General features: G+C 51.5%; 1 long non-coding RNA gene across 3 annotated transcripts in view; it reads right to left on the bottom strand.

The window, feature by feature from the left end:
- Positions 1-10551: 10551 nt before the first annotated feature.
- Positions 10552-19342, bottom strand: part of LOC105880397 (uncharacterized) — a 254681-nt gene continuing 245890 nt past the window's right edge. For all 3 annotated transcript variants that reach the window (XR_012922766.1, XR_001158179.3, XR_012922767.1), the window contains 2 exons: positions 10794-10843; positions 10552-10683 (listed from right to left, as the gene is read on the bottom strand). This is a non-coding gene — a long non-coding RNA (uncharacterized LOC105880397). The remainder of the gene's footprint in view (positions 10684-10793; positions 10844-19342) is intronic.

Raw genomic sequence — 19342 nt, 5'->3', positions numbered from 1 at the left:
TGTGTGGCTTCGAGGGCAGTTTCCCATTGCATCTTCTCGACTGCATCTTGCCTGGGATTTAAGGAAGACCAGGTGCTGGGGACCTTTTTCAGTTTTGCTTTTGATCTGGTGACACCCACACGGCTTGTCTGTGTGGCCCCTAGGAAGGAAACTGAGGCAAGGCCACAGCTATCGAGGTGTCGGCACAAGCAGGAGACTGCTGGGGAGAAGCGAAGCACAGCGCCGGGCCACGCCGGGCCTCCCTCCCACACCACCCGCCGCGGCCAACTCCACGAGGTCTTTGTGTCCCTGCTGCACCTGCCCCGCCAGCCCCACGGGGGTTCCCTGTGTGCCTGTGCCGCAGCTTGTACCCAGTGCCCTAGCCAGGACGAACAGACCCTCCCTTCCCGGAACAGGAGAGGACTACACGGAACAAAATGGTTCCAGACACGGCATTACAGAGGCTCGAGCATGAGTAGGAACCATCCGAGGCCCCCCAGGAGTTCATACTCGGGCAGTGACGGGGCCAACGGGCCAACCCAACTGCAGCCAGACTCGCCCGCACTGAGCGTGTGTGCAGGGCCTGCCGCAACCCTCAGGGGACAGACCCTGCTCGGAGTGCACCTGTCGGCCCCGTGGTAACAAGGCAGGACGATCCAAAATGTGACTTGGCCAGGGCGCCCGTCTGGTTGAGAAGGAGGACGCCCCCGGGACCCCCCCACCCCGCCGGCCCCGGGGGGATGGGCCTCCACCCCTCCCAGGCAGCGCCGCCTCCCGGCACACACCTCCCCTTCCCGGCCTCACAAAGGCCGAGCTCTCCCGACCCACGCAGATGCCGGCACCTGGCGCGTCATCCTCCTGTTCGCCTCTGAAGCCGAGGACCCCGTGGACACCCGCGGAAGGCACAGGAGGACAGGGGGCCCTGCACATACGGAATGCATGTCCCTTAATTAAAATATCTGATCCGGACAAGGCGTTCTGAAATATTCATTAAACCAATTTTTATTTAGCCCACACGGAGCAATCAGACGCCACCCCCACCACCGCCGCGCCGCGCGTCAGGAGAAGTAAATTGAACCCTTGACGGGGCAGAGCGACGGGTCAGCGGGCAGCCTCTCTGCCTTCACCCACTTTCCACGCGGCGCCAGGCAGGAGAGGGGAACCGTCAGTCCCGCTCCGCGGCGATCATTACAGGTCTGCAGTGAAGCAGAAAAACGCCGTAATAAACAGGCCCCGCCGCCTGCGCTCACCCCATTCATCCTCCCCTGCAAGTGCTCGGCCCTTCTGGCCTTGCTGAGCGTTAAATCCCCGTCCAGCTGTTTGACCCTATTATGGGAACATGATAGGCACCCCTGTCATTTGAAATGCCTGCAACAGTCGGATGCACCGAATCTATCTTCCCGACAGGTAAACCTATGGATAATTTATTTTTATGTGCTTTCAAAGGATGTTGACAACAGTCAGGAACGTCCGTGTTCAGGGGAGAGGGTCTCCCGGTGCCAGCGGTCACTGTGACATGAGCAGGACGGGTGGGGGGTGCAAGGGCGTCCAGCGCCACTGGCCTCCGGACCAGCAAGTGCAGCCCGGGCCAGCACCAGCAAGCCCCGGTGCCACCCGAGACTCAGACTCGGGGCTGTGGTCCCTTGCATTCAGGCAAAGCCACCCACCGGAAACATCCCACGGGACGTGGACAGATGGCACGCAGGGAGCAGGGATGACGATAAGCCACGCTGTGCATATCAGGACACAGCCATTCGCCTGGCCACACAGAACCAGCGCACGTTGGGCTCAATTAAAACATTTACCTGGCTTGATCTGGCCCACATAGCCGCTCCCTCCGGGCAGCCGGGCCACTAGTAACCTCAAAGAATTTTCAAAAAATGTTAGAGAGAAGGAGTAAAAGCTAGCAGGAGAGTTTTAAAACTTTGTTATCACATACATCCTGCCCCCCTGCCCCCCCCCCCAAAAAAGAGCCACACGTGCATTAATAAAAGCAGCGTCGTTTGCAAGCCGGCTCAGTGCAACCTCTGCAACCCCGGGGCTGGGCTGCTACCTGGAGAGGCGATGACTTCTAAGTCGCCCTCTGGCCGGCTGTCCGACCGGGCGCCTCCACAATGGGTGCCATTTAAGCCTACAGAATCCAATCAATGTGTCAGTTAAATTGCTGCTCATCTGTCGAGATTAAGCGTCCGACTATTACCTCAGATTTAGTAGAAGTCTTAGATACTGGCACATTTCACTGAAGCCATTAGTAACACCTGGAATCATTCACATTAGTTTAAGATCTGGCACCATAAATTCCCAGCCATTAATGATTATTCTGACTCCTCAGGATAAATGGCTTAACGTTTTTGATAATGAAAATATACATTCTGCAGTAGTTCCTTCTTAAACCCACATTACCTTTGTAATGTACTTCATGGCTGATTGTAACGGACGGCGCCATAATTCTCGCAAGGGTTTTTAGTGTGCTGTAAAGGAGGGAAGATCTGTTGCACTGTTAATTTCTTATTAAAAAAAAAAATTTACGTGATATTTATTTAGCTGTTTACATGGGGAAATACGATGAAGGATCTTAACTGGCCCAGTTGTCACGGAGGCCTCTCCGTCTGCGTCGTCCCCGCCACTTTTCCCGGTAAGCTACGCCGCCACACAGGGCGAGCTCCACACAAAAGCGGCAAAAGCGGGCAGCAAACTTCTACTGGGCGCTATCAAAAAATAACAGAAAAATACCATTGTGCGAGCCCGGAGTGTCAGCTTAGTTATAGCTGGAGAGAGATTATTTAAATATCTCAAATAAATCTTTTCATTCCCGGCACATTCATCTCTTTTAAGTGCTCATTAAGGTAGGGCGTGACAGCCTTGGAAAATGAAACGCTAATTCTTTCTCTCTGAAGCCGGAGTGTTCCGCTCCCAAGGGCGGCCGTAGTTTAGGGGGATTACAGAACTAGGGCAGAGAGGGGTTCTTCTTCTGCATTTCATTCCAAAAAGTGATGGAGGGGGGTGTTTGTTTGATGCCACTTTTCTTCCTGCTCAAGCCGTGTGATCTATCAGATCTGAAGGAAGCGGTGTCAGTCTGTGGTGTTTGATAAACGGTCCTTGGAACGGGGCTGCGCCGACCTCACCTCGCTGCGCGGCTCAGCATAATTTGCAGTCGGCTTGTCTTTGGTTGATTTAGACTAAGTTTTCCAAAGACAGGACTGAAGGATGGGGCTGGCTTCATGCTCTCCTTTTCCAGCGGCAGAGGATTTTTTTTAAGTGGTAAAAAAAAAAAAAAACAAAAAAAAAACACCGTGTCTAAAAATGTATCCTAGCATGAGTGTGCCACTAAACTCTAATAAATATGTGCATCTGGGTCGTGCCGTTAAGGGCATTCATATTTCTGGACCGCTCGGAAAGAGGCAGTCAGGACTCCCTTCAACAATAAAGGTTCATAAAATGGGGCCTGGGAACTCTTCAATGAACTCGGAAATGGTTATTGATTCACGTTAAGCCAATTTGCTTGAACTCAACGCAGAATTTTGCAGGCGATATCAGAAAGCAATGCCCGGGAACCGACGGGCAAGCTGGCTGGCGTCCCTGGGCACGGGGGAGCCCTTCTCTCCGGGTCGACGGCCCTGCCTGGGGGGCCTCCCGGAGGCTCTCCTCACTTTCCTTCCAGCCTCTTTGGCCTTTTCCCAAGCCAGCCTCATCACAGCCCAGGGCCACTCCTGGGAACACGGGTGGGAAGCCCCGCTGGACCCTGCGCCAGGGCAGACCACAGCCACCCACACAGAAAGGCGGAAAGCAGAAACCGAGACACATTTTCAGCCACGAGGTTTACCTGGAGCAGGAGGAAGACTTTGAGTTTGACCTGCCAGCAGAGGGGACGGATGGTGCAAACAGAAAAAAAAAAAAAGAACAGGGAGAAAGGAAGGAAGGCCCGGACATGGTGAGCATTTTATGAAAAGGTAGGAAGATAATCAGGTCACCTGCAGGAGAGTACAAAGACACCGGGAAATGAGAGGCAAGAAAGGTTTAATCTAAGAATCTGAAAATCACTAAAGCGTCGCAAAGAAGGTAATTTGGACAAGGACTGAAATTGGGGACCCTGGTGGGAACTGCACAAATAAGGTCTTATTGAAACATTAAACCGGGCGCGTGCCAGGGCCACCGGTGGGCGTGCAATAAATAATAATTGATAATGATGACGACACTCAAATTTAATTCCATGTTCCACAGGAAGTTCCCCCAGGGCATCCCGGGAACGAGTCCCTGGGCCCGCGCCTTGCATCCGGTGGGGAGTGGGCACGCCTGTCCCACTGGCCGGCCACACCGCCTGGCTGGGGGCTGGCGGCAGGCGACGCGGGGGCCAAGACCGTGCGCGGCAGCCGCGCCCTGTGCGCCGTCCCCTGGGGAGGCCTCCCCGAGGCCCGAGTGGGGGGAGGCCGTGCCGAGAGACGCTCAGCGGGCCGGGTGGGCGCTGCCCCACGCGGGAGAATTCTAGAGGTGGGCGGGGCACAGACCTGCTCCTCTCCCGGGCGTGGGGAGACAGACGGCTTCCCGCTTGAAGGGGGAGCCCCCGGGCCTCAGGAGGACAGGGAACCAAGCCAGGTGGGACCACTCCAAGGTCAAGGGACTGCCCGAGGGTCCCGGTGGCTGGCGCCGGCCCTGGGCCTGCCCGGCGAGAGCGGAGACGGCTGCGAGGCCACAGAGGAGGAGAGGGGCCCCAGGACAGTGGGGAGGCGGGAAGGCTGTGCCCGGGGAGGGGGTGGGGTGGGGGGTCAAGGAGACTAAAGACGAGGGCGTGGGGGATAATGTTGAAGAATTTAACAGAATTCAGAAAGCTGCCCTTGTGCTGTCCCTGCTCTGAGAACTAGGAGAGCCTCTGATCCTCCAGCTGACACGGAGGTATTTTCAAACGGTACGAAAATGACTATTAATAATTATAAATGCAAGGGTTTTAATACAGTGTTTCTCTCAGTGTGGCTGAGAGCCTTCCAAACCCCACGTTTTCGGTTAGCACAATTGAGCTTTTATTGGTATGCAGCTTCCTTTAGAAGACACATTTAAACACATAACGAACAGCAGGCCGTCCCCCTCTCCTGGGTTCATTGTTTAACACACACATGTATGTGCATGCATGTACACACACACATATATATTAATAAACACATACATGTTGATACACACCTGCAATTTATTGTGCTTTGTATGTACACACATAGTGTTAATATTTTATGTGTGCACCACATACACACGCACGGCATATACATATATGTGCGTATACATTTTAGCAACATACAGAGTGGTTTTTCCCTCTAGGTGATACTTCCGTGATCTCCAGAAATATTAAGGAAGGAACTATTAGCATTTGGAGCTATATTAACCCAAATGAATAATGCTTTCAGTGGCAGGTGATCTTTTTAGACAGCGTGCCCTAGAAATTTTGGAAGGTGCAGAGAATTTGTAGAAATAATGATTACGAGGAAGGAAAGGATGGGGGGGTGCATTGGTTCAATTCCTACTAATAAGTGCTTCATAATAGCTCAAAAAAATCTCTGTCAGGCCTCTGCCTCTTTCGAAATGCAAATGGTGAGCGCGGCTGCAGAGCTCGCTGCGCGTGGTACACAGGCGCGGGAACATCTACGCCGTGTCACTCCAGATGATGTGGAAACAACTGAAAGCATCCCGGCTGCGGGTAATTACGGAGGAATGACAGGCTGTAATAAGTTCTCATTTAGGAGCCTCTCACACGCGGGAGGCGCGGGCGCCGGCGCCGCGATCTGGAGTCCCAGTGCCACCTGCACGCGCGGGCGGGCCTGGCTCGGGACGGGGTTCCGGGGGAAAGCACACGTGAACCTTTCAGGCTCAAACCCCATAATTTTATTGACCTTGAAAACGACCCCGTGTCTTAGCGAGACGTGAACACGCAGCCAGTCTGCGGGGCAGGGAGGCAGTTGGAGCCGCCCCACCTGCACCTGCACACGCGATGACACTCGGACCCCGGCCTAGGAGCCAGGCTGGTGCCCACCCCCGCAGTGACACTCAGACCCCGGCCTGGGAGCCGGGCTGGTGCCCACCCCCGCAGTGACACTCGGACCCCGGCCTGGGAGCCAGGCTGGTGCCCACCCCGAGGTGACACTCTGACCCTGGCCTGGGAGCCGGGCTGGTGCCCACCCCCCGCGCCCCACAGCCGCTTGCGTTCCTGGGGAGGCGCTTTACCAGCGTCCCCGGTGTGTTTAGGGGGAAACAAACTCAAGGGGAGGACGTGGGAGTCTGTCAAGTTTATGGTAGATTCAGGTTCGGAGCTTGGCATTATTGATGCATATTATTAATTATCGAAAAGTGAGGAGGAGGAATATTTAAAAGCCGCAGTGACATGCCGGATGAGTGCCTGGCTGTGCTGCAGCGGGTGTGTCAGCTGTCACTCACTCCCAGCAGGCAGGGGAGGGGCCGCCTAGCTCCGCAGTACTTCAGTGTGGGAGGGGAGCCCTGGGCACGAATTGCCCCACCCCTGGGCTGCCTCTATCCCAAAGGACAGCTGTTCCCCCACAGCCACAGCATAAGCTCGGGGCGGCCGCTGAGCCCCCTGGCTGCAGAATGACCCTCAATCCCAGACTTCACTGATGGCAGCATAGCCAACACGATGGAGGTGGAGGGGTGCAGAAAGCACCCTGCATTCTGGAATCTTCTGCTCTCCCTGGGCTATGCATTCTTCCGCCCTGAACACCTTCCACCCAGGCATGCCTGGCAGGCGAGCATGGTTCTTCCACGGTTGCTGTCTCTCCTCCTGGCTTCTTGAGGACACGCACGAGGGACCTCTCCTTGGCATCTTTCTAGGGCATGGATGTGTATCGGGGTATTTGTTGATTTGGTATAATGTCTATCTTCAGGTGGCTGTTTTCAATCTGCCTGCCTTGTTTTAGGTCTTAAAGGAGGAAGATATTTGCCACCTCTCTCCCCTCCCCCTTCCCATATCCGCTACCAACAGAGTTACGTGCAGATATTTAACCTTGGGCTGGGAGGAAGCAGGCAGGACGAGGTCCCTGGGTCCCTGCCACCAAGCGGGGGCACAGCACTGAGGCACGGGGCTCCTCCTGGGTGAGGCACAGGGCTGTTCCATTTGATGGCTGTGATGTGCAGAGATGGCACCCAAGCAGCGGGCTGGCAGGAAAGCCCTTTAGCGTTCTGCAGCAGGTGCTTTGCTAATTACGTCAGCTCCTGCAGCCCCGTGCGAGGTGGGTGGTCCTGTCACTTCCGTTTCACAAAAAGAAAACGGGCCGGGCGCTGTGGCTCACGCCTGTAATCCTAGCTCTTGGGAGGCCGAGGCGGGTGGATTGCTCGAGGTCAGGAGTTCAAAACCAGCCTGAGCGAGACCCCGTCTCTACTATAAATAGAAAGAAATTAATTGGCCAACTAATATATATATATATAAAAAAAAAATTAGCCGGGCATGGTGGCACATGCCTGTAGTCCCAGCTACCCGGGAGGCTGAGGCAGAAGGATCACTCGAGCCCAGGAGTTTGAGGTTGCTGTGAGCTAGGCTGACGCCACGGCACTCACTCTAGCCTGGGCAACAAAGTGAGACTCTGTCTCAAAAAAAAAAAAAAAAAAAAAAATTGGCCGGGCGCGGTGGCTCACGCCTGTAATCCTAGCTCTCTGGGAGGCCGAGGCGGGCGGATCGCTCGAGGTCGGGAGTTCGAAACCAGCCTGAGCAAGAGCGAGACCCCGTCTCTACAAAAAAAAAAAAAAAAAAAAAAAAAAAGAAAACGGAGTCACCCTGTGGTCAAGCAAGGCCCGGGCCCAGGGCCTCAGACTGAACGGCCCAGGAGCTGGGATGTGAGCCCAAACCCGATGCTGCCAGGGCCCTGGGAGGCCCAGGGAAGAGAAGCTGGGACGAAAACGTGAGAGGCTTTAGCGGCGTCACGAAACTGTGCTGACGTCACGAGGGCCGTGTGTTCAGGGGAGCATCCAAGCCCCCCAGCCACGCCTGAGACGGCCCCCACGGGAGGGGGGGAGCAGTGACCCCCTCCTCACCTGTGGCCTCCTCCGCTCCACCGGGATTGGAGCTTTTCTCGCCTTGCTTCTGTAAAAACGACCCAGCTGAAGGGTAAGGAGAGTGCCCCGCGTCCCTCTGTCCTCCTGAGCTGCCCAGGAGAGTTGGAGTAATCCATCGCCGCCTCCCAGGCGATCCCCTGGAAGCCCCACGGAGAAAAACAAAAGCAAAAGCCGGCAGCAAAGTTTCACCCGGCGGGCGCTAGGTGGACCGACTCAGAAGTCAGGGAGGAGTTGACTGTTCATTTCCAATGGCGGCCCACTGTACTAAGCAGCGATTTTATTTTATATAAAATAAATATTCTACATGCAAATTGGCAGTGTTTGGTCAATTTTAAGAATTTCTTACAAGAAAAAATAAATAAATAAAAGATGACCAAGTCGTTAAGACAAGATCCTTGGATGTTTGACCCGGCCTTCTCCAGTAATTATTCTAATTATTCTTCTATTATTTAGGCCACGAGCCAAAGGTTCCCCAGTTAATAGCAGACCAAGCGAGAGGGCGGGCAAGCAGCGCGTGTTCATTAAAGTCTGCCTTCACGCAGGGCTTTGCACCAAGCATGCTGCAGGCCCCAATAATTTATCTTGAAGTCTATTTATTCAGTGCAACAGGGAAATAATAAATTGTCCTAATTTCCCTTCCTGGACCCAGAAGTGGCTGCCTCTTGCCTTCCTTCCCGGCGACCCCACCGGGGTCAGCCTGCGGCCCCGGCACCGTGCGAGTCCCCAGCTGCACTCAGTGAGAGGATTTCCGGGGGCACCCTCGGTTTCTAGCCTGCCGGCGTGAGCATTCGCTAACAGGCGTGTGTGCTCCGGGGAGGGTGCTCCGGTGGTGGGTGGAGGGTGGGTGGGGAGAGCAGATGAAAGGGACTCAGGGGACCGCCGCAAAAACCTGGGGCTCACACATGTACAGCATGGCCCGGGGTGTCCTGAGCCAGAAGACAGCGTCTCTTCCACGCCCCGATCCACACGGCACCCGGCTGTTTGGAAGGTTCATCCTAAGAAAAAGCTCACAGTAGCAAGATCTTATTGAACACCTGCCCAACACACAAAGCAGGTTCTTGGGTCAAACGGAGGAGATCCATAGATAAGGGGCGGGGGGAAGGGGGGGCAGGAATAAGCCAGAACCTGCTTGCTCCTTCCTGGTGAGCTCCCACCTGTTCAGAGCCCCTGCTGGCCCTGGCTGCATCATTTTGAAGGTGCTCAGAAGCCACCACTGGGCAGGTCTTGTAGAAATTCCCACGGTCCTTGCAGCCCCTTGGGTGATTCTCTGGAAGGTCCCCCTGGAGGGGTCAATGCAGTGACCCTGGTGTCTGCAGAGCCCTGACCTGCAGGCCAGTGGCCCAGAGGGAGCGGAGCGGGGAGTAGGCGGTCTTGGTGGGGATTGTGGAGAGAGAAGAAAAGTGACACCTGGTCCGGGGTGGGGCAGGACACGGAGGCTGTGACTGGGCAGTGCAGCCAAACTGCCCACAGAACACAGCGCACAGCGCAGCGCCCACTATAGACCGGGGAGGCCAGAAGGATCATCACGGCTGCTCCTGCCATGCCTCTAAGAGGCCGCCCGACGCGCCCCAGCAAAGCCGCAGCATTTGTTAGCGGGTTCAGATGCTCCCTGCTTGCAGAAAGCCACAAGCCAAGCCCCAATCCTGCATGCAGCAATGCAGGCTGAGGCAGCTATAGCAGTGTCCCCTCGAATCTGGGGACTTCCCAGATGTCTTTTTAGACGGTCGTTGAAATATCCACCTTCCTGCATAGGACAGCAAGGAGCAAGGGAAGCTCCGGGGCTCCGCGGGGTGGAGTGAGAAACTGCAGCGGACGAGGACACCTTGAGCACAGGTGCACATCTCTGCGGGGCCTGTCCCCACGCACCTCGCATTCCCAGAGTGCGGTGGGCCAAAGGGAGGCTAGAGTCTGCACCACCTATTCTTTCCTGAGTGCAGACCACGGAAGAGGTATTTTTTATAAGTTTTCCCATGCTGGCATCAAAAGTAACTTTTTTTTTGACTCAAACATTTACAAGCATTTCTTCCATTGGAATTCCTTAGTCTACTCTTGTGTTTAGGGACTGAGGGGCAAGCGACGGGGACTGAGGAGGACAGCCAGCCCTGCAGCCAGGCACTCGCAGGGCCCAGCTTGCGGAAGAGCCACCATGGCGGGAGCGTCAGCCGCCAGCCCAGGGCTGTGGAAGGAAGGCAGCCTCTGCCCTGGCCCCAGGCTTCCTCATGCCTCGCGAGCGGTCAAGCTTTGTTTTCTCCTTGCATTCGTGGGCTCTGTGGATAACGTCTGGTAAACTAGTCCAGATCAACCACTAGGCTGGTCTGTCAGGAGAAAAGCCCCTCTGTCCCTCCCCAACCGCGTCCCTGGCCTCAGACGCAGCGGCCCACGTTTATTCACTGTGAGCAGTGTGCAGGGCAGACGGCCCGTCCGCCCCAGCCCTGCCCTGAATGTCTTCTTTAATCAAAATTCTGCTCCAAACAGCCCAGCTGATCAAATGGAGTGGCCTTTCCACATGCTATTGACAATCTGTCTCAAGCATTATCTCATAAGTTTCCTTTTATTTTCTCTCCCAACCCTGATCGTCTTAGCTTTGAACCATAGCTGCTGGACGAATTTGGATTTTGATGCAACCTGCACGCTTCATAGCTACCTCCCAGCTCTTTGTGTATTCTACAAAAGCAACATGAAAATTTAAAATTCAGGAAGAAGAAAACATATTTAAATGATTCACCTCTTCCCTGATGATGACTTAGGCAGTCCACAGGGAAATGTGATGTTACCTCTTCAGGCAGCTGGCCTTGGAAGCAGACTCAGGCAGTCGGGAGCAGATCTGTAAGCAGAAGGAAGGAGAAAATACCATCTCAGGGATTAACATTCCTAGATGAATCTTCATGGACACAAATATCTTCTGTGAAAATAGAGGAAGGTAAATTCACTCATGCAAAAATAAATATTTGCGATAGGCTCCTGAATGGACTACAACGAATAGGTCTAACCCCCAGCTCTCACCCCATGAATTGTTTTATTTAGTTGATCCAGACAGATTTGGGCACTAGTCTTAGCACGTGGTGCACACTCAGTACATGCTTATGAATGAATCATTGGGCTGACAGCTCCCTCCTCTTAAAAATGCAGAAGTTCCTGGCTGGTCTCTATGGGTTCTACAGGTTGGAACCCCGAGGATTCAAATTTACAGAAAGAGACAGAGCAGGTGTGAGCTCCTCTACGGCCAGACTGAGGAGAGAGGGAGGCAGCCCTGCTACCCAGCTTTGGCAGGGCGCAGGAAAAACCGTGGGGCCAGAGCAGGTGAGCCTCAGAGATCAGCCAGAGGAAAACGGAGGTCAGAAAGGAGGCAGGGGAGTGAAGAGTGCAAGCGCCCATAGCCCAGGCAAGCCTGGGGCCGAGAGGGCAGCAGCACTACTGCTCCAGGATCTGAGAGAATTAAGACTGATCATTCATGAGAAGCCGGCATGACTCACACTGCCTATATTTCTTCGCTGAAGAGGGGAGAAATATTGGATGTGGGATCGTTTCTATCTCCATGAGTACAGATTTGGAAGGGAGATACGAGATGTGTAAAATGAAATCAACCACTGGGGTTTGCTAATTCCATCACATGTGCTATACTTGCATTTGTACAAAAAAAGTAAAGAGAAACATGTTAGACCAGTGGTTTTGTGGTATCCCTCATTGAATGGGAGCTAAAATGCTTACAAGGCTGTTTATATATCTCTTCATTTATATTCCACCTTATTTCAAAAAGGAATTTGAGAAACCCAAACTCACAGGGCCAGGGAGGATGCTCAAATGCAAAGTTATCAAAATACGGACCTGTGCAGGGAGACGGTTGTGATAGAGAAATCGCACGCTTTTCTGCCTGCACCCTCTGGGCGGAATGTACATGAATTTTAACTTGCGATAAAGTTGAACAATGTTTTCATAATAAATGTAACCATTCCGTTGGGTGACAAAGCAGCACTGCTGATAAGTGGACTCCAACTTGGGCTGCATACTAAGTTTCTCTGACATAAAAGAAAGAAAGTAATATGTCCAGTGAGCTAAGCACACACTATTTAGATAATACTTATCACTTTACTTATGAAAAGCATTTCAGTGTATGATCCCTGATCAACACCATGGCTATGTGCATTTTTCTAAAGCTGATGTACAGAAGATCTTAGCTGAAATGGTGAAAAAGATCATTGATAAAAACTAATGGGTACCTTCACTCATTCCTCTAACATAACATTTATGTTAAATATTATTCCTTTAACATAATATCGCTTGAGCATCCACAAACAGACCAGATCTATATCATTAAAAAGTTTACTCCTAGATTTGATAAATGAATTCAGTAAAGTTTCAGGATATAAAATCAACGCACAAAAATCAGTAACATTTCTATACACCAATTGCAATTAAGCAAAAAACCAAGTCAAGAAGTCAATTTCATTTAAAATAGCTCCATATAAATAAAAAAAAAAATACTTAGGAGTACATTCAACCAAGGAAGTAAAAGATCTCTACAAGGAAAAATATAAAACGACAATGAAAGAAATTGTAAAAGACAGAAACAAATGGAAAACATTCCATGCTCATGAATTGGAAAAATCAGTATCATTAAAATGACCATACTGCCCAAAGCAATCTACACATTTACTGCAATTCCTATCAAAATACCAACATCATTTTCATAGAATTAGAAAAAAAAAATCCTAAAGTTCATCTGGAACCAAAAAAAGAGCCCAAATACTCAAAGCAATCCTAAGCAAAGACAACAAATCTGAAGACAACACAATACCTGACTTTAAATTACACTACAAGGCTATAGTAATCAAAACAGTATGGTACTTTATAAAAATAGATGCATATACCAGTGGAACAAAATAGAGAACCCAGAAATAAAGCCACATCCCTACAACCAACTGATCTTTGACAAAGTCAACAAAAATATACATTGGGGAAAAGATACCCTATTCAATAAATACTCTGGAAAAATTGGATAGCCACATGCAGAGAATGAAACAGGACCACATCTCTCCCCATATTAAAAAATTAATGCAAGATGGATTAAAGACTCAAATGTAAGATCTGAAACTATAAAAATTCTAGAAGAAAGCCTAGGAAAAACTCTTCTGGATATTGGGCTTAACAAAGAATTCATGACTGAAATCTCAAAAGCAAATGCAACAAAAACAAATAGACAAATGAGACTTAATTAAACTAAAAAGCTTTTACACCACAAAAGAAAGAATTAACAGACAACCTAAAGAATGGAAGAAAATAGTCACAAACTATGCATCTAACAAAGTACTAATATTGATAATCTACAAGGAACCCAAATAACTCAACAAAAGAATAAAACAAATAACCCCATTAAAAAGTGGGCAAAGGACACGAACAATTTTCATGAGACATAAAATTGGTCAACAATCATATAAAAATGCTTAACATTAATAATCGTAGAAAAGAAAAGTAAAGGAGATAGAATCTTACACTAGTCAGAATGGCTATTATTAAAAAGTAAAAAAATAACAAATATCAACAAGGATATGAAGAAAAGGGTAAATGTTTATATACTATTGGTGGGTTGTAAATTAGTACAACCTCTATGGAAAACAGTATGGAGATTTCTCAAGGAACTAAAAATAGAAATACCATTTGATCCAGCTATCCCACTACTAGATACATACCCAAAGAAAAAGAAATCATTATATCAAAAATGCCTACACTTATGTTTATTGCAGCACTAATCACAATTACAAAGATATAAAATCAACCTAAGTGTCCATCAATGGATGTTTGGATTAAAAAATGTGGTATCTATATATCATGGAATACTACTCAGCCATAGAAAGAATGCAATCATGTCTTTTGAAATAGCATGGATGGAACTGTAGGCTATGTCTTCAATGAAATAACTCAGAAACAGAAAGTCACATGCTGCATGTTCTCACCTGCAAGTGGAAGCTAATACAGCGACATAGGGTGGAATAATAAACATTTGAGACTCAGGAGCATGAGAGGGTAGGAGGCTGGGAGTGGGGCAAGAGATTGAAGGCCACTTAATGGTACAAAGCACACTATTTGGGTGATAGTTACACTGTAAGACCAGACTTCACAACTACACATTTTATCCATGTAACAAAACTACACTTGTACCCTCTACGTCTGTTAAAATAAAATTCAAAAACACCAAAAAAGTTTACTATGCAATGAAAAGGAAAGGCAAATTTTAAAATTATAATATTGAGAGTATGCATGGGAAAGAATCACAGCATCTGTCATGGTTGTCACTGTATAGTAGAAGTGCAATAGTGAAAGGTTTTAATTTATTTCTTTTTACTTTTTTAGATTTTCTAAAATGTTGCATTGTTTTACATCTAGAAAAACCTCCATTTAATAGCACCATGTGAAAGGATGTATATAATAAACTTAGGAACAGAGTGTTATAGTGAAACCAAGAAAAGAACACATTATTCGGCTCAAGAACATTAAACGCCCCCTCCCCCACAGCTGCAACACTTAAGTGTCTCCTTCATTACCAATAGGGAGCCCCATCAGAGGTTGGGTTTAATTTTAAAATGAGCCCTCCCATTACAAATAAAGTGTCCACTACCTAAGCATGGGAATTATTCTTCAACGATGCTCTGCTAATTCCTTTCCAAGATGTATCTTCTAAAGGGCTCCCCACCTGCCCCTAAAAGCAACGCAGGTCTTAAGGCTGGGATGGACAGCGAGAACAGCCGTGATTCCCTAGCTAAGCCCTGTGTTCCCTGGAGCCCCTGGAGGGAGGTGCTTCTATGTTGCACGATGGCAAATAGAATCGTGCACCTCATCCTATTTCTCCTCATTCAGCTGCATTTATACGGATGGGACAAAGCCACGGCTGCCGTCTCTCCCGGTTGGGGAGCATGCTCTGAAACAAAAGAAGGTGGAGGTGAGTGAATGTCATAACAAACACAGACCACACCACCGGGTCACCAGGGCCAGCGCGGAAGACACAGAGAGCATTGCGGCTGCTGATCGATACTCTCCGATGAAGCCATCTGTCTTTCGTGGCACTCCTTTTGGGGAAACCCTTCAGAAAGCCAAGGATGGAATTAAAGATGAAGCTCGATCATGTTCTTTACTAATAAGGTGGAGGATGTGTGTTAGTTGGTGTGTGAGCACATTAAAGCAAAGGTGTTCTTCACGGGTCTCTCTTTTCCCAATCTTTGTAACATTCGGTGGTGCTTGGCCTATACGGATGGAGATGTTCACAGGCAGGCGAGGAAACCGAAGTTCCGAGAGCTTCGGTCACTCTCATTCCAAGTGGTCAGAGCCCTGTCCCTAACCCCATGCTTCCTGCTGCTCCACGGCAGGACTGTGGTGGTCTTGGGGGTTTTGAGCACTCACCCTCCCTTTCTCTTCCAGTGCACAGGGGCCTGGAAACCCCTGGAGACTAACAGAAGCTTCTCACACAGCCTGAAAATAAGCGGGTTATTTGGACATCTTCCCTGGAGATGACAGGTCCCGAGAGAGCAGGGTGAAGCTAGCAAGTGGGTGGGGAGGAGAGGAGCGTGCTCGTTAGCTGTGTGCACTCACCCCTGTTCACAGGGAGCTACCTTCAGGGGTAGGAGGTCAAGGTATCGAGCATTGATCAGACTTCATCTGTAAGGCCTGAGGAACCCCTGAAGAACCTTTGAGTGAAAGGACATTTCGGGAGGACAAGTGGATAAATACTGAGCTTCCTACTTTTTCCTCCTGGCATCGACGGCTAGCTTCGCCGGGCCTGCCTTCTGGAGATTGTCCTCAACAGAGAATGAAGACTATTCTCCTGTCTCACCCAGTCACATTATCAGGGAGACCTTCTGTGGCCGTTTTGCCAGGGACATGATGGCGCCCACCGTAGTGCCTGCCAGCATGTCCCAGCCCTGCCCGGCACTCGTGAGCGTAGGGCCATGCAAACATTTCATGCAGGTAAGGCCACCAAGTTCGCAGATGTGTCGTGACAAGGATTGGCAAGATGGAAGCATTTATTTAAGGAGCAAACAACCACTACAAGTGCGATACAGAGTGGAAGAGCTGGGAATATAGTCTCATCTGGTTAATAATTCTCCTCCTCGTGTGTGATATCGGGGAGCACCCAGCACTCACCTCCTCGCTGGTGTGGGGAGACGCGGGATCTTCCCCAAGCTGGGTTCCGACCGTCCGTCTGTCTGCTCAGACATTAAACCGGGCAACTGTGGTTGCTGAGCAACCATAACTTTTGCATATGTGCCTCCTGTGGTTTTGTATGACAACCACAATGTTATGATAACAGGATTTTTTTCCCAACTCAAGATCCTTCTTTATATGTAAATTTATGCTAGAATTGTGTACTTAAAAATTAGTTTCTATGAGTAACGGGCCTCAGGTTTGGCTGGGCTCCCTGCCCCCCACCCCAGGTCTATAAAATGAAGTCCAGAAGTTCTGAGATCACAGGGACGGCGAAAAACGAGGGGAGGAGAAGGTGGTGACGTCTAAGGAAGCAGTTCGTTCCTGGGGATAAGCTCAGGACAACGCAGACATCTGACTCCCGTTCATGGCGCAAGGAATCGACCACTCGGGGCACCCGATCCGCAGGGGGTCTGGGCCCTGCCTCGGCACTGCCCGGGCCTGGGCGGGGCGGGGCTGCCTCGCTGGTCCTTTGCCCCCTCCGTGGGCTGGAGAACCCGGGAGAAATCCAGGCATAGATCCTGCTCAGGCTCACCTGAGGCCCTCGTTCTGCTCTGTGGGGCCGGGTGCTGTCCAGGGGAGATGCCCAGGCAACCCCTCTGGTGCTGGGCACTGTGAGAAGCCCCCGCTGCTCTCTGGGGGGCTCCCAGCCCCCAGGCAATAGAAGAGAGAGGGAGGGAGTGTGTCCCCCACACTCCAGGCAGGCTGAGGCACCCCAAGACGACCACAGCCCTGCCACGCACTAGCAGGGGGCCTGAGGCTAAGGGTGCTCCAGTCCGTGTCCAGGTCTGACTCTGCCCGTTAGTACCGGAATCACTGATGCTCTTGGTTCCTTCATTTCTTCCTATATAAAGCGAGGCCACCCTCGCTGTCTCTGCTTTGAGGGGAGTGATGACGTTAGAAAAGGCACAGGGGACCCCCCTCCCTGTTGCCGTCTCCTCCCGGTCTCCTTGGCTCATGGGCCTGGGGACGGGGACAGACCGCGCAGGACTGTAAGCGCTGGGGAAGTGCTTCCAGGTTTGGGGTGGGGAAGGCAGACCTTTCAAGTGAAAACTAAATAGCTAAAATGAGGATAAAGAGCATGTTTACAGAGAAAAAAACAAATCACTTCTAAGCCGTGCTGTGTTATTTGGCTCCACTGTTTTCCCTGCCGTGCTGTCTGAGCTGGGGAGAGAACCCACAGCCAGTGGGAGGGTTCGGGCGGAGAGCCGCTCGTAAATATTGATGAGCACATCGGCTTCCCATTAGCGTCTGATGAAATGTTTCGTGGCCCTGAACCAGTTTCCCAGATTAAGAAAATCCCGTCCACTCCCACAAACACCCCTGATTTTCTCTCCAAACTTTGGTTTGTGGCCCGTAGACAGGGACACAGGACAACTTTGGAAACCGGTCCCTTCTTCTCCTGTCCGATCTCCCCAACTCCGCCTCAGTGCCACGGACTACAGAGGCGATCCCGGGGTGGGGATCGGAGGAGCCGGCCTCGCTGAAGCCCACGGATAGCGAAACATCCGTTTCTTGTGTTGCGTCTTATCATCTGCACCTGATTATCAAAGTTCAGGATTACCATTTGGAAGGAATTGTTCAAAAACATCTGCTTCTTCAAAAACCCAAGCACTGTTAAAATCTCCCTCCCCGCGAGTGTCTCAGGCGAGGCTTCAAGCACACACAGGAGAGCGGGGACTCTCCCTCCTGGTGGCGGCAGAGTTGGCCAGGGGTCGGATCAATTAGCCACGCCTGTCCCCCTCACGTTGTCACCAGCCGTCCCCAGGGGCGGGGCTGACGGAGCCCAGCCTTGCCCTGGATGTTCGGTGTTGAAAGCGTTGTTGACAAACGCAAAATTCTGGAGAAAAGCAAACCAAATTCTCCTGATTGGAAAGATATGTGGGCAGCGCGCCAAAGGCTCCGAGCTCTGATCCGAGAAGACGCCGAGGAAAGAGGCCTGAGCAACCGAGGCAGACACGGAGGACCCGGCGTCTGCACGGGGACTTCGGGACGGGACTGACCCGTCGCGGAGCAAAGCCCAGGTGGAGAAGTCGGGGCAGGTTCAAGGAAGGAGGACGAGCCCATTTCTACCAGATCTTGTGCCAGTAACAACCGTGGGTCCGGAACCAGCATCCCTTTGAAAGGAAAGAAAGTCACCGCTAAGCTGCTGACGGAATTCCCGTCTCGGCTAGGGGGGGGGGGTGGGAGGGGGCGCTTTTCTAAAGACAAGAGCTGCCAGTGCCGCCAGGTGTCCTGGAGCCCGAGGACAGGGGCCAGCTCAGCCTGAGTCCAGGAGGCGCCACGAGGACTTCCCACAGCACACGGCAGCGGGAAATCAGCCAAAATAGAGGACGGAAATGGATCCAACAGACGTGGTGCCCCCGCCCCCCACCCCCATGGTGTGATGTGGGACAGAGCCTCGGTTTGGTCTTCTGGGGCCCTGGGCAAAAGTCAGCTCTAGTCCAGAGTCAGGATGGGCCGAGGAAGCAGAGCAGTTTCTGTCTGAAGACGGGGACCCCCGGAGTCAGCTGTAAACTCAGGCACCTGGCAGGGCTTTTGGTGCCTACACACTGCCAGGGTGCGACAAGCCCACGCCTCACAGGCCCACACTGCACGTGCCAACAAGAAGAAAGTCGACTCTGCTGGGCACTTTTACCTCTTCTTTGCATTGAGACAGCGTGGCCACTGCCCGGACACACTTACGGCATCATTTAAGGTTAAGCCTCTAAACTGTTAAGATCCTGTGTTAAAGCTTTTAGATGTATTTAAGTACGCTCATCCTGTTTCTGTTCCAAATGGGAAGCAAATCTGCATGGTGCGAAAGGGGTTTCTGTTTTGCTCTGTTTTTGTAAGGAGGGGTTTGGAGCCACACCCCTTAACTCCGAGTTGTGGACAGCGCAGCGAATTAACGTTTCCGCTGCCCGCCACGCCACGGCACGCCCGAGTCCTCCCTGCGCCTGCCCTGGCCTCTGGCGGTTTAGGCCGAGCTGCCCCCGGGAGACAGCCAGCCCGTCTGTGGTCCAGGAGCTCCCCGGCGACAGCTGCCCAAGGTGCGCGTGCGAGTTCCCTTCCTCGACCACGTCCACCGCCACGCAGCCCGCCCGGCACGAGTAACGCGCGCCGTGTGCAGCCCGTGCTGCTCCACGCG

This window comes from Microcebus murinus, chromosome 14, assembly GCF_040939455.1.
Source record: "Microcebus murinus isolate Inina chromosome 14, M.murinus_Inina_mat1.0, whole genome shotgun sequence".
Lineage (NCBI taxonomy): Eukaryota > Metazoa > Chordata > Mammalia > Primates > Cheirogaleidae > Microcebus > Microcebus murinus.
The sequence above is the reverse complement of the archived record's forward strand: the minus strand, read 5'-3'. Positions and strand labels throughout refer to the sequence as shown.